This window comes from Hyla sarda, chromosome 2, assembly GCF_029499605.1.
Source record: "Hyla sarda isolate aHylSar1 chromosome 2, aHylSar1.hap1, whole genome shotgun sequence".
Lineage (NCBI taxonomy): Eukaryota > Metazoa > Chordata > Amphibia > Anura > Hylidae > Hyla > Hyla sarda.
Window position 1 is genome coordinate 449921105 of NC_079190.1, and position 14133 is coordinate 449935237.

Sequence of the window (14133 nt, forward strand, 5' to 3'; positions counted from 1 at the left end):
CTAATGCCTGGAGTGCGGCACTGTTTGGCGTGGGAAGCATCCGTCTGACCCATTATTCTCCTTTTACTCAGCGGTACATATCTCGTTCTCCAGGATTGATTTGGCATATGCCTCTTCTGATCTTCTACTTCTGGTAAGAGATGTCATGCATACCACTAGGGGGATCTCTGACCACTCAGCTCCTATACTTACCTTAGATTTAGGCCCTCGCCACTCCTTCAAAGTCTGGAGGATGCATCCCGGCTGGCTGCAGGAGGAGGTGGTGATGACATTCTTGCTGGAAGCTCATGGTGGACAGAGAGGCGGCCATATTCGAATTTGAGGATAAAAATGGTTGGTTATTGGAATATTTTGCTAGAGAGAGTAGGCCAGTGGTTGCTTTGCCTTATATTAGGGGGGCTTCTGGGATATTGGAGACTGACCCTATCGCTATTAATAATGTATTTCGAGACTTTTATAGTGGTCTCTATACCTCTCAATTGCCGGCTGTTCCGGAAGGCTTAGTGTCATTTTTGAGGGGTTTGCCTCTTACTCCCTTAACTACGGCTCAGGCAGCAAATTTAGATGTCCCTTTTTCCAATGAGGAAGTTTTTATGGCTATTGCTTCTCTACAGACGGGGAAAACTCCGGGTTTAGGTGGAATGATTGGAGACTGGTACAGGGCGAATGAGGAGCGGCTGATACCTATTTTACAAAACCTTTTCAGTGTGGCTATGGAGACTGGGAGGCTTCCTGATTCCATGAGGGAGGCCCTTATTGTGGTTCTTCCCAAACTGGGAAAGGATTTGACTTTACCGGATTCTTACAGGCCTATTTCCCTCCTTAATGTAGATATCAAACTTCTGGCTAAAACATTAGCTAATCAGTTACGAAAGGTCATAGCCACTATCGTTCATCCTGACCAGACCAGCTTCATGCCACGGATATTAATGTCCAGCACTTATATCTTAATATAGCCGCTGCGGAAGGGGTTGTGTAGTAAGCTTAGATGTGTATTAAGCTTTTGACTGTGGAAAAGGTGTATCTTAGGGGGGGTCCTTCGTTTTTGTCCACGGTTATGGGCAGGGGTATGCTTGCTATATGATAGCCCTAGAGCCAGGGTACAAACAAATCTGGAGATCTCAAAGTCTTTCCAGCTAGGTAGGGGTACGAGGCAGGGTTGTCCCCTGTCTCCCTTTTTATTATCCCTGTCGGTAGAACCGCTAGTGGCGGCCATCCAGATGTCCTCTTGTATTCAGGGGGTACGTAGGGGCTCCTTAAAGGAGAAAGTATCCATGTACGCATATGACACACTGGTTTATTTGGCTGATGTTCAGGGTTCCTTGGGGGCCTTGTTTGTCCTCTTAGATGAATTTAGTTCTTTTTTCGATCTCAAGTTTAATTGGCTAAGTCTTCCCTGATGCCACTATCGGGGGCAATGGACCCCATTCCGTCTCTTCCTCATGGGTTGCAAACAGTTACTCAATTTAGATATTTGGGAGTGAAGGTTTGTGCATGTGTGAGGGACTATGTAAGGTTGAACTTTGATCCCGTTTTGTCACTGGTGACGGTCAAATTACAGGCCTGTCCTCTTTGCCCCTTTCCCTAGCTGGCAGGATTAATATCTTTAAAATGATATATTTATCTAAGTTTTTGTCTTTTCCAACTTTCTTCTAAGAAGTATTTTGTAAAGCTGAATGGCGCTTTGAGATCCTTCTATTGACAGGCTAAACGGCCACGATTGGGTTAGGCGCTGCTCCAGGCATCCAAGCAACGGGCTGGCTTGGCTGCTCCTAACATGTACAATTACTTTTTAACATCTCAATTGGTGTATGCTGCCTGGTGGATCGACCTGGATCTGGTGAATGCATCTGCTGCCCTAGCAGGAGTTCTCATGGGTTCGTATGAAACCTTGACTAATATCCTGTATAGATACCCTTCTATTTCTCGGTTGTTGGTCCCTATTAAAACTGTGGCTGAGGTCTGGTCGGTTGGCTCTAAACGTTTTCCGGTACCGGTGATGTACCCTGGAGCACCTCTGTCGGGGAACCCTCATTTTGAGCACCTGCAGAAGTTGGAGGCTGCTGGTTTCTGGAGTGATCATGGAGTCAAATTTGCCATGCATTTGTTTGGGGAATTCCCTTCTTTCCCCTCTTTCTCAGAATTACAAGACCGCTTTAACCCAGGGGACCAGTTTTTTCCTCCTTACCTTAAAAAATCATAACTCTTTAAATTTTGCACCTAAAATCCATATGATGGCTTGTTTTTTGCGCCACCAATTCTTCTTTGTAATGACATTAGTAATTTTACCCAAAAATATATGACGACACAGAGCCTAAAAAAATCATTTTGCAACAAAATAGAAGAAAAAACACAATTTTGTAAATTTTGGGGGCTTCTGTTTCTATGCAGTACATTTTTCGGTAAAAATTTCACCTTCTATTAATTCTGTAGATCCATATAAATAAAATGATACCCTACTTATATAGGTTTGATTTTGTTGTACTTGTGGAAAAAATCATAACTACATGCAGGAAAATTTATACATTTAAAATTGTCATCTTCTGACCCCTATAACTTTTTCCTTTTTTCGGCGTACGGGGTGGTATGAGGGCTCATTTTTGCTCTGTTATTTGAAGTTTTTAGCAGTACCATTTCTTTGTATTGATCAGACTTTTTGATCACTTTTTATTCATTTTTTCAAGTAATAAAAAGTGACCAAAAATACGCTATTTTGGACTTTGGAATTTTTTTGCGAGTATGCCATTCACCGTGCAGTTTAATTAACAATTTATTTTTCTAATTTGGACATTTCCACAAACGGCGATACCACATATAACTGTGTAATTTTTATGTACACAGTTTTTTGTTTTTTTATGGGAAAAGGGGGGTGATTCTTACTTTTATTAGGAAAGGGGTAAATGATCTTTATTAACTTTTTTCACTTTTTTTTGCAACATTAAGCACCCATAGGGGGATATAACACTGCACACACTGATCTTTTACATTGATCATTGTCATCCCATAGGATAACATTGATCGATGATTCTGCCACTTGACTGCTCATGCCTGGATCTCAGGCACGGAGCAGTGATTCGGTGATCGGACACACAGGAGGAAGGTAGGGGATCCTCCACGTGTTCTCCATCTGTTCGGGATGCCATAATTTTGCCGCAGCGGTCCCAAACAGCCCACTGAGCTAGCGGGGGATAGTTTACTTTTACTTTAGTCACGGCAATCAATTTTGAATGCTGTGTCTAAAGGGTTAATAGCTATTAGCAACAGGTCCCGGCTGTTGTTAGAAGCTGGGCCTTACCCACTATGATGTGGGGCCACGCCGTGGCCCTGGGTTATAGAAAGGGAGAGGACTCAGGACGTACAGGTACGCCCTGTGTCCTTAAGGGGTTAATCTCCCTCGAGGTGCTCAATTTCAGTACTTTCAGCTGAGACATGCAGTAGTGGTGCAGTTTGGCTCTCTTGATGCTACTTCTAGGTACCCCTGACCTTCCCAAACCTAAGGCATATGCATAACTTCAATCGGTGGGCCCTGACCCGTTTGAGTTGGCTTTTGTAAAGTGGCTGATATTCGTGATCTGAAGAAGGACCAGTGGCGAGAAGTTACTAAAACCTATTAGCCTACGGTGGTCAGTGCTAGGGATATGCTTATCCAAGCTAGGTTAATTCTACATTTGTATTACACTCCAGTTAAGCTGTTCTGTATTGGTGTTTCTTCTTCTGATTCTTGTTTTAGGTGTCAAGCAGATGTGGGTTCTCTTATACATGCTATGGGGAGTTGCCTTTGTGTGGAACCCTTTTGGAGAGAGGTGATGCAGTTGTTGACAGATCATTTAGAGTGTCCCTTTGTGTTTTCCCCTGTTGTATGTCTGTTAGGTGTTATTAATGATCTGGCCTTGGGCTTGCATAGGCGCCTACTCATTTGTTTTTTATTGTTCTGTGCCCATAAGGTTATCATTATGGCCTGGAAGGATACCTCTCCTCCTCCCATCGCGTGGTGGTTCAATCTGGTTAATAAATATGTACCAATATATAGGACTCTTTACATTAGTTGCAAATGCCCAAAGAAATTTGGCAAAGTTTGGATGCCCTGGTTACTGATAGGTGAATGGGTGGTGCCCCCAGAACGGGTTAGTTCTCCTGCGTTTGTTTCTTTCTTAGCCTGTGAGATGGGGGGGTTGCTCCGGGAGTGTGTCCGTTTTGTTTGTGTGTATGTCTTTTGTCTTTATGTTTGTCTTGGAGCGGATCTCCTTTTTTTTTATTCCTGCGATGCTTCACTTTCATTAATTTTCCTCTGTTATTGTGGGAGGTCGGGGAGCTTTCTGCTCGAGCTACATGTCTATTGTATGTTTTTGTTTATCTTTTACACCAAAAAGTTATAAATAAATACTTTAAAGAATATATATAATGTTAATTTAACCGCACAGAAAAAAAATACCAAAGTCAAAAATTGTGTATTTTTGGTCGCTTCTAATACCAGAAAATATTTTAATAAAAAGCGATCAAAAAGTCCCATCAAAACAAAAATATTGTCAGTAAAAAACTTATGATGATGACACAAAAAAAATCAGCCCTCATACATCCCCATGTAAGGTAAATTAAAGAAGTTTTAGGTCAGAAGAGGTCAATTTTGCACATATAAATTTTTATACAAAAATTTAAATATTTTTTAAAAGTTGGAAAATAAAACAAAGTCTATATAAGTTTGGTATTGTTCTCATCGTATCGACCTAGAGAATAGATATAACATCTCATTTGTACCAAAAAGTGCACTACGTAGAAACATAAGCTTTTTTTTTTCCTCCAATTTCTACCCACATTTTCTTTTCATTTCACTGTAAATTTGGTGGTAAAATGAGTGATGTCACTAAAAAGTACAATTAGTGGTGCAAAAAACAAGCCATTTTATGGTTGTGTAAATGGAAAATTTTAAGTGTTATGGCTTTTAAAAGACGTAGAGGAAAATACTCAAGTGCAAAAAAAAATGTCCTTAACTCCTTGGGGACGGAGCCCATTATAACCCTAAGGACGGGAGCATTTTTTGCAATTCTGACCACTATCACTTTAAGCATTAATAACTCTGGGATGCTTTTACTTTTCATTCTGATTCCGAGATGGTTTTTTCGTGACATATTCTACTTTATGTTAGTGGTAAATTTTTGTCGATACTTGCATCATTTCTTGGTGAAAAATTCCAAAATTTGATGAAAAAATTGTACATTTTGCATTTTTCTAACTTTGAAGCTCTCTGCTTGTAAGGAAAACAGACATTCCAAATGAATTATATATGGATTTACAAATACAATATGTCTACTTTATGTTTGCATCATAAAGTTGACATGTTTTTACTTTTGGAAGACATCAGAGGGCTTAAAAGTTCAGAAGCTATTTTCCAATTTTTCTCAAAATTTTCTAAATCGGAATTTTTCAGGGGCCAGTTCAGATTTGAAGTGGATTTGAAGGGCCCTCATATTAGAAATACCCCATAAATTACCCCTATATAAAAACTGCACCCCTCAAAGTATTCAAAAAGACATTCAGTAAGTTTGTTAACCCTTTAGGTGTTTCACAGGAATAGCAACAAAGTGAAGGAGAAAATTCAAAATCTTCATTTTTTACAATCGCATGTTCTTGTAGACCCAGTTTTTGAAATTTTACAACGGGTAATAGGAGAAAAAGCCTCCCAAAATTTGTAACCCAATTTCTCTCGAGTATGGAAATACTTCATATGTGTATTTCAAGTGTTCGGCGGGCGCAGTAGAGGGCTCAGAAGGGAAGGAGCGACAATGGGATTTTGGAGAGGGAATTTTGCTGAAATGGTTTTTGGGGGCATGTCACATTTAGGAAGCCCCTATTGTGCCAGAACAGCAAAAAAAAACAAAAAAAAAACACATGGCATACTATTTTGGAAACAACACCCCTCAAGGCACGTAACAAGGGGTCCGGTGAGCCTTAATACCCCACAGGTGTTTGATGACTTTTCGTTAAATTCGGATGTGTAAATGAAAAAAAAAATTTCACTAAAGTGCAGTTTTTTTTTCCGAAATTTACCATTTCTACAAAGGGTAATGGGAGAAAAATCTCCCAAAATTTGTAAGGTAATTTCTCCCGAGTACGGAGATACCACATATGTGGCCCTAAACTGTTGCGTTGAAATACGACAGGGCTCTGAAGTGAGAGAGCTCCATGCGCATTTGAGGCCTGAATAAGGAATTTGCAATAGGGGTGGACCCGGTTACAAGGACGGGGCTTGTCTCCACCAAAGCCCTACAGCAGTGTTTCCCAAACAGGGTGCCTCCAGCTGTTGCAAGACTCCCAGCCTGCCAGGACAGTCTATGGCTGTCCGGCAACACTGGGAGTTGTGGTTTTGCAACAGCTGGAGGCGCCGTTTAGGAAACACTGCCATATGAGCCATTTTTCATTTTTAAATGGGGGGGACAGGCGAAGTTTAAGGGGGTGTATGGGTAGTGTTTTACTTTTTATTATTTGTTAGTGTAGTGTAGTGTTTTTAGGGTACATTCACACAGGCAGGGGTTCACAGTAAGTTTCCTTGAAGGAAACCCAATGTAAACCCACCCGTGTGAATGTACCCTGTACATTCACATGGGGGGGTGGGGGGGCGCCCCAAACCTTCAGCTGTGGCAAAATGACAACTCCCAGAATGGACTGACAGACCGTACATGCTGGGAGTTGTAGTTTTACAACAGCTGTAGGCACACTGGTGGGGAACCACTGGGTTAGAAAACAGACTCTAGCTCAGTGATTCCAACCCATGTGCCTCCAGCTGTTGCAAGACTACAACTCCCAGCATATATGGTCTGTTAGTGCAGTCTGGGAGTTGTAGTTTTGCAACAGCTGGAGGCACAAGGGTTGGAATCACTGAGTTTGGAGACCGCTAAGTAGTGGCCTCCAAACTGTAGCCCTCCAGATGTTGCAAAACTACAACTCCAAGCATGCCCAGACTGTCCAGGCATGCTGGGAGTTGTAGTTCTGCAACATCTGAAGGGCCAGATATTGTAGAACTACACGCCCAGCATCCCTGACTGTCTGGGCATGCTGGGAGTTGTAGTTTTGCAACATCTGGAGGGCTACAGTTTGGAGACCACCATAATGTGGTCTCCAAACTGTGACCCTCCAGATGTTGCAAAACTACAACTCCCAGCATGCCCAGACAGCCTTTGGCTGTGTGGGCATGCTGGGAATTGTAGTTTTGCAGCTTTTAGAAGGCCACAGTGAAGATCACTTATCGCGATCTTCACTGCAGCCTTCTCAGTCGCACTTTCCGGCCGCCGCTCCTCCTGCTTGCGCCGCTGCTCCGTGGATGCCGCCGATGCCGCCTCCGAAGGTCCGGGTAAGCCGGGCCATGCTCCCCCCTCTCCGTCTGTGTTCCGGCGCTCTGTACCGACTTCCGATCGGTGACCAGAGCGGGGTAAATGAACTCTAATCCCCCGCCCCCCTCCTGCCATTGGTGGTCGGCCAACACTGCCACCTCGCTCCTATCCTTTAGGCTGGTCGAAGCTGGCTCTGACAGCTCCGATCAGTCTTATTTTCCGGGAGATCGGGTCACCAGTGACCCGATTTGCCCGGATCGCGGTAAATCGCAGGTCTGAATTGACCTGCGATTTGTTGCAATCGCCGACATGGGGGGGGGGGGGTCTCATGACCCCCCTAGGCATTGCCACGGGATGCCTGCTGATAGTTATCAGTAGTCATCCCTGTCCGATCACCGCCCAGCGAGTGGCAGTGATCGGAAATGCTGAGGGCGTATGGATACGCCCTCCGTCCTTAAGTGACGGGACATGAGGGCGTATTCCTCACAAACTTCTCGGCTCGGTGGTTGCTGACTTTTCCTGCATAAATTAGTTCAGCTTTCCGGTGCTCCGGTGGGCTGGAAAAGGTGGATACAGTCGTAGGAAAAAGTCAACTAGGACTGTATCCACCTTTTCCAGCCCACGGGAGCACCTGAAAGCTGAACTAATTTATGCAGGAAAAGTCATCAACTGCCGAGCCGAGAAGTTCGTGACGAATCGAATTTACTGTAAGTTCGCTCGTCTCTACCAGTTGATATATAAAAAAAAGTTTTGGCCTGGAATACCCCTTTAACAGAAATAATAGCTCTTCCTATTCAGATAACTTCTGCTTCTGAAAGGTATGTTCACATTGTACTATTTTAAAGTGACTGGTTTATCTCTGAAGACATTCGACTTTCTGGCCAGTCTGGGCCCAGGTTCATACTCATATGCTGCTCTATTACAGGACTTTAATTACTTTCTCTGACCAAATTTTGATATTAACTTAGATAAATGTGCTAATGAAATGTTTTCAGACTTAATTGCTTTGTGATGAGCAGAGACAAGTAAATATTAATTAAGAAAGACTAGTAAACCATGCAGTCCTGCTCAACACATTTCATCACTGGTTGTCAAAATTAAAATATTACTTAAAATTAAAATAAACAAAAAAAAATGTATATATTAAAATATATATATATATATATATATATATATATATATATATATATATATGTATATGTATATATATATATATATATATATATATATATATATATATATATATATATAAAAATCAACTTACAAAGACAAGTATCGTTGGTAACTTTTATACGCTAATTTTCCTGGAACATTCTGTTCCCCTTCCTTTCCAGCATCTTCATGTTTGATATTCATAGGGATTAGATGTGATGGTATTTGGCAGTCTAGTTAGTTACAGATGCGATACATCTTCACAGCTTCACTTCAGCTACAGTTTCCTCCTAATTAATATTACTTGTTTCTCAGCAGAGCTTTCTTCTAAATGGTGGGATTGAACTATTTATATTGAAAGCACAGTAGTAATACCTAGGGAATGCCACACACTGTCAACTCGCAATTTACTCTGTATTTTTACACTTAAATGTCAAACATCTACTCAACGTATTCCTCTCAAAACACTTTCCATATAACAACCTTCGAGTATTTAGACATATGTGTGATTGCTGCTCTTGGATATGTGTAATTTCAAATTACACTACAATTTATTATTAATATTATTATTATTATTATTATTATTAATAATAATAATACTATTATTATTGATAATTAATTAATTTATTTATTTATCTATTTTCCTAAAAGAAGAAACCTAGAGCATTGTTAAATATAATTATATTTGTATATATTGTAATCACTCATGCACTTATAGATGACAGCTATAGCTACATATATACAAAGAGCGGGTAAAATAAGTATTGAACACGTCACCATTTTCTCACTATATTTAGAAACCAAAACAATAAAGCTCAGAAATTAAGTTATGTGTAAGGCTTCTTTCACACTGCCGTTTTCACTCGGCAGTGTAACGGCCATCGGGGGAGCCCGGGGAAATAACAGGAGAAAAACTACTGCTTGTGCTGTTCTTTTCTTCCCCTATTCCCATCAAAAAACAATGGTGCCCGGCAGCCCCCATAATAGTAAATGGGAGCCACCGGGACCCGTTGTTGCTCATTGCTCCCCGTCACCAGAACGGCCGTTAAGGTCCCATAATAAAAATAAAATTAAAACAGACTTTAATGGCTGTTCTCGACAGGGAGCAACAGCAGTGTGAAAGGGGCCTAATAATGTGAAATGACACAGGGAAAAAGTATATTCATAACAAGCAGTACACCAACACAAAAATTATTTTCTTAGAATTCAATGCTTTATCTTCATTAATCTTCAGTACTGGTTTTAGTGTCATCACATGTATAAAAAAGATATATTCACCCAGGTGCAAATTGGTCACTTCAGTGAAACATTATGGATGCAGCATGTACTTGGAAGTCCACTGCTACAGCCGGAGCTTTAAATGTCCTCTTTACCGTTCATCCAGCCTCTCCTTCGAGGATATAGGGAAAAAGTATTAAACATGCTTACTGATACAGTAAAATCTCCCTTAGTGGATATCTCCCAATAGGGGACACCTCCCAATAGCAGACAGTTTTTAACCCCTTAAGGACTCAGCCCATTCTGGCCTTAAGGACTCAGACAATTACATTTTTAAGTTTTCATTTTTTCCTCCTCGCCTTCTAAAAATCATAACTCTTTTATATTTTCATCCACAGACTAGTATGAGGGCTTGTTTTTTTGCGCGACCAGTTGTCCTTTGTAATGACATAACTCATTATATCATAAAATGTATGACGCAACAAAAAAACACAATTTTTGTGGGGAAATTAAAAAAAAAACGCAATGTTGCTAATTTTGGAAGGTTTCGTTTTCACTCCGTACAATTTATGGTAAAAATGACATGTGTTCTTTATTCTGAGGGTCAATACGATTAAAATGATACCCATTATTACATACTTTTATATTATTGTTGTGCTTAAAAAAAATCACAAACTTTTAAACCAAATTAGTACGTTTATAATCCCTTTATTTTGATGACCTCTAACTTTTTTATTTTTCCGTATAAGTTGCGGTATGGGGCTAATTTTTTGCACCAGGATCTGTACTTTTTTTTTTATACCACATTTGCATATAAAAAACTTTTAATACATTTTTTATAAAATTTTTTAAATAAAATGTATTAAAAAGTAGCAATTTTGGACTTTTTTTTTTCATTCACGCCGTTCACTGTACGGGATCATTAACATTTTATTTTAATAGTTCGGACATTTACGCACGTGGCAATACCAAATATGTCTATAAAATATTTTTTTTACGCTTTTTGGGGGTAAAATAGGAAAAAACGGACGTTTTACTTTTTTATTGGGGGAGGGGATTTTTCACTTTTCTTTTACTTTTACATTTTTTTACATTTTTTTTACACTTGAATAGTCCCTATAGGGGACTATTCATAGCAATACCATGATTGCTAATACTGATCTGTTCTATGTATAGGACATAGAACAGATCAGTGTTATCGACGATCTCCTGCTCTGGTCTGCTCGATCTCAGACCAGAGCAGGAGACGCCGGGAGCCGGACGGAGGAAGGAGAGGGGACCTCCGTGCGGCGTTCTGAATGATCGGATCCCCGCACCTGAGGGGTTAATGGCGGACGCCCGCGAGATCGCGGGCGTCGGCCATTGCTGGCGGGTCCCTGGCTGCGATCAGCAGCCGGGATCAGCCGCGCATGACACGGGCATCGCTCCGAGTAAGTACCAAGGCACCAGGACGTACATTTACGTCCTGCGTCCTTAAGGGGTTAATTCCCCAAGCAGAGTCCCATAAGACACACTTTAATTGAACTCTCCGTATAGGGGACATTCCCAATAGCTGACACGTACACACCTAATAGGGGACAATAGGGGATAAAACACTCCCAATAGGGGACAAAACACTTCCAATAGGGGACAATAGGGGACAGAACACTCCCATTAGGGGAAAAAAACACTCCCGATAGGGGACAACCAGACTTATGTGCCGGCCCTACCTTGTATACAGGGTTGCCATCAGGGGGTACAGCCAATACCCCAGTAAGGGGCCCAGGCCCCCGCTGCACCCCCCTAGAGAAGCCCTAGCACAGAAGCAGAAGAACAATGTTTAAACAGTGGTCTCCTGCTTCAGTACCCCTGTCAACCACATCATTCCCCCCCTCCTTCCCTGATCCCTTTGTGCTACTTTATTTCCTCTGTGCCAAATCATCCCCCCCTTTATTACCCCCTGTGCCACATAATTTCCTCTTGATTCTCCCAGCCTTGATATTTCATTCCCCCTTTATTGCCCTCTATCACCTTCTATGTAAATTTATCACCCCCTCTTTACCACCCCCTGTGCCATTTTGTTCCCCCTTTATCCCCCTGTGCCGCTTCATAAAGAGGCGGTGATGATTTTACACAGAAGGTGATAATCATCCAAATGCAATGGTGTCCGCTCACCTCCGGAGGCAGATTCCCAACACACCTGTGCTTCCACGGACCTGCCGGTCCCGCCCCGGCTTCAACAGCGTATGAGAAGGAAGGATTGTCCGGCACCAGGTATGCTCTAAAAGATCACTTTTATTCATGCCATAGCAAGGAAACAGACATCACAGGACTGTAGTAATCTGACGCGTTTCGCTATCTCCTGAGCTTAAACGTAGACTCACGTAGTTAAACGTAATCTACGTTTAAGCTCTGGAGAGAGCGAAACGCGTCAGATTACTACAGTCCTGTAATGTCTGTTTCCTTGCTATGGCATGAATAAAAGTGATCTTTTAGAGCATACCTGGTGCCGGACAATCCTTCCTTCTCAGAAGGTGATAATGGCAGAATGAAATGGCATGGTGGGATCGAGTTAAAATGATGTGGCACTGGAGGTAAGGGGGGGAGAGATAATTTGGCACAATGCAAGGGAGAAATAAGATGGCACAGGGTATAAAAGGGGGGATGAAATTATATGGGGGGAGGGGGGAATTAAACAACACATGGAGATTCTACTGTAATATTGCTTTTTATTGTGTTTTAGAGGTAATTACACTCTGGAGTGAGTACAGTACATTATTCAATCATTTAGGAAGATTTTTAAACCTTTTTTCCCAATAAGGGACACCTCTCAATAGCGGACAATTTTTTATTCCTTGTGAGTGACCCCTATTGGGAGATTCGACTGTATATATTTACTAGTGGCATGCATTTTTCTGGTGTGATTTTGGCTGATACTTCCACACAACAGTCCTTAAATCTTGAAGGTTCCCTGGGCCTCTTCTATGAACCATGAACTTCAGTTCATTCCACTGATTTCCAATGGGATTTAAGTCAGATGATTGGTTTGGCCATTCTAGCAGCTTTATATTCTTTCATTGAAACCTTTTCAGAGTCTCCTTGGTTGTGTGTTTGGAATCATTGAGGGGTATGTATGAAGGCTTTTACACCGTTTTTTTTGACTGTGTTTTGTCCCTTTTTTTTTGTCGTAATTTCAGTTGAAATCATGCATTGGTTTGGAATTCGTTAATTGCGACTTTTTGATTTGGCACAAATTTTGGTGCAAATACCTTCATTAAGGTGCAAATCCACACCAAAAATAAAATGACAGAGAAAATAGCAACAACGATAGAATGTAGAACATTTAAACTGTGCCCAACCAGAAAGTGGAAAAAGGATCCTGAACAATAAAAGAAGCAACCTGATTGGTTGCTAGGGGAAAATGCTACACTTTTCCAAGGCAGAGGTCTGGATGAATATCCCACTAAGGCACAAATGAAAAACAGCAAGAAAGGCCCTGGCTGTGCGAGCTTTACCTCTGTAAAAAAGCCAAAGTCCCAAGGTCAGATTTTACTGCCACACAGTCAGAAAGTTCTGCCTGGAATTCTGGCCAGGAGTTTGCGCCTTTTGTAGGGCTGTATTTTTGCCAAAATTACTAACTTGCGTGCGACAATTGATAATTTTGGCGCAACTATGCTCCATTTGATGCAAAAAATATACATAAAATCACACATTGAAACATCATTATTGATATGTACCCCCCATTGCCTTGCTGAAATGTTCACCCTTGTTTGATCTTCATCATCCAAGTGGATGGCAACAGATTTTTGTCAAGAATGTCCTGGTAAATTTGCCCCTTTATCCTTCCTTCAAATATGTGAAGTTTGCCAGTACCATTTACTGAAAAGCCGACTCACATCACAATATTCCTACCCACAAACTTCACTGTTGGTATGGTGCTTATAGGGTGATGTGCATGGACATTTCTTCTCCATAGTGTGTATTAGTGTTGCTCGCGAATATTCGCAATTCGAATATTATTCGCGAATATCGCATATTCGCGAATTCGCGAATTTTGCGAATATAGCGCTATATATTCGTAATTACGAATATTCGTTTTATTTTTTATTTTTTTTCTTCACAGTACACATCACAGTGATCATCCCTCTCTGCTTCCAGCTTGCGTGGTGTAAAGAAGGCTGTAATACTACTGTGTGAGACTGGCGTGCGACAATTCGCATATGCGAAAATTAGCATATGCGAATTTTCGCATATGCTAATTTTGTATATGCTAATATTCACATATGCTAATTTTCGCATACGCGAATATTCGCATATGCGAAAATAAAACAATATAACGAATATGCGAATATTTGCGAATATATGACGAATATTCATCCATATATTCGCGAATATTCGCGAATTCGAATATGGCCTATGCCGCTCAACACTAGTGTGTATTAGGGCATTCAAACTGTTC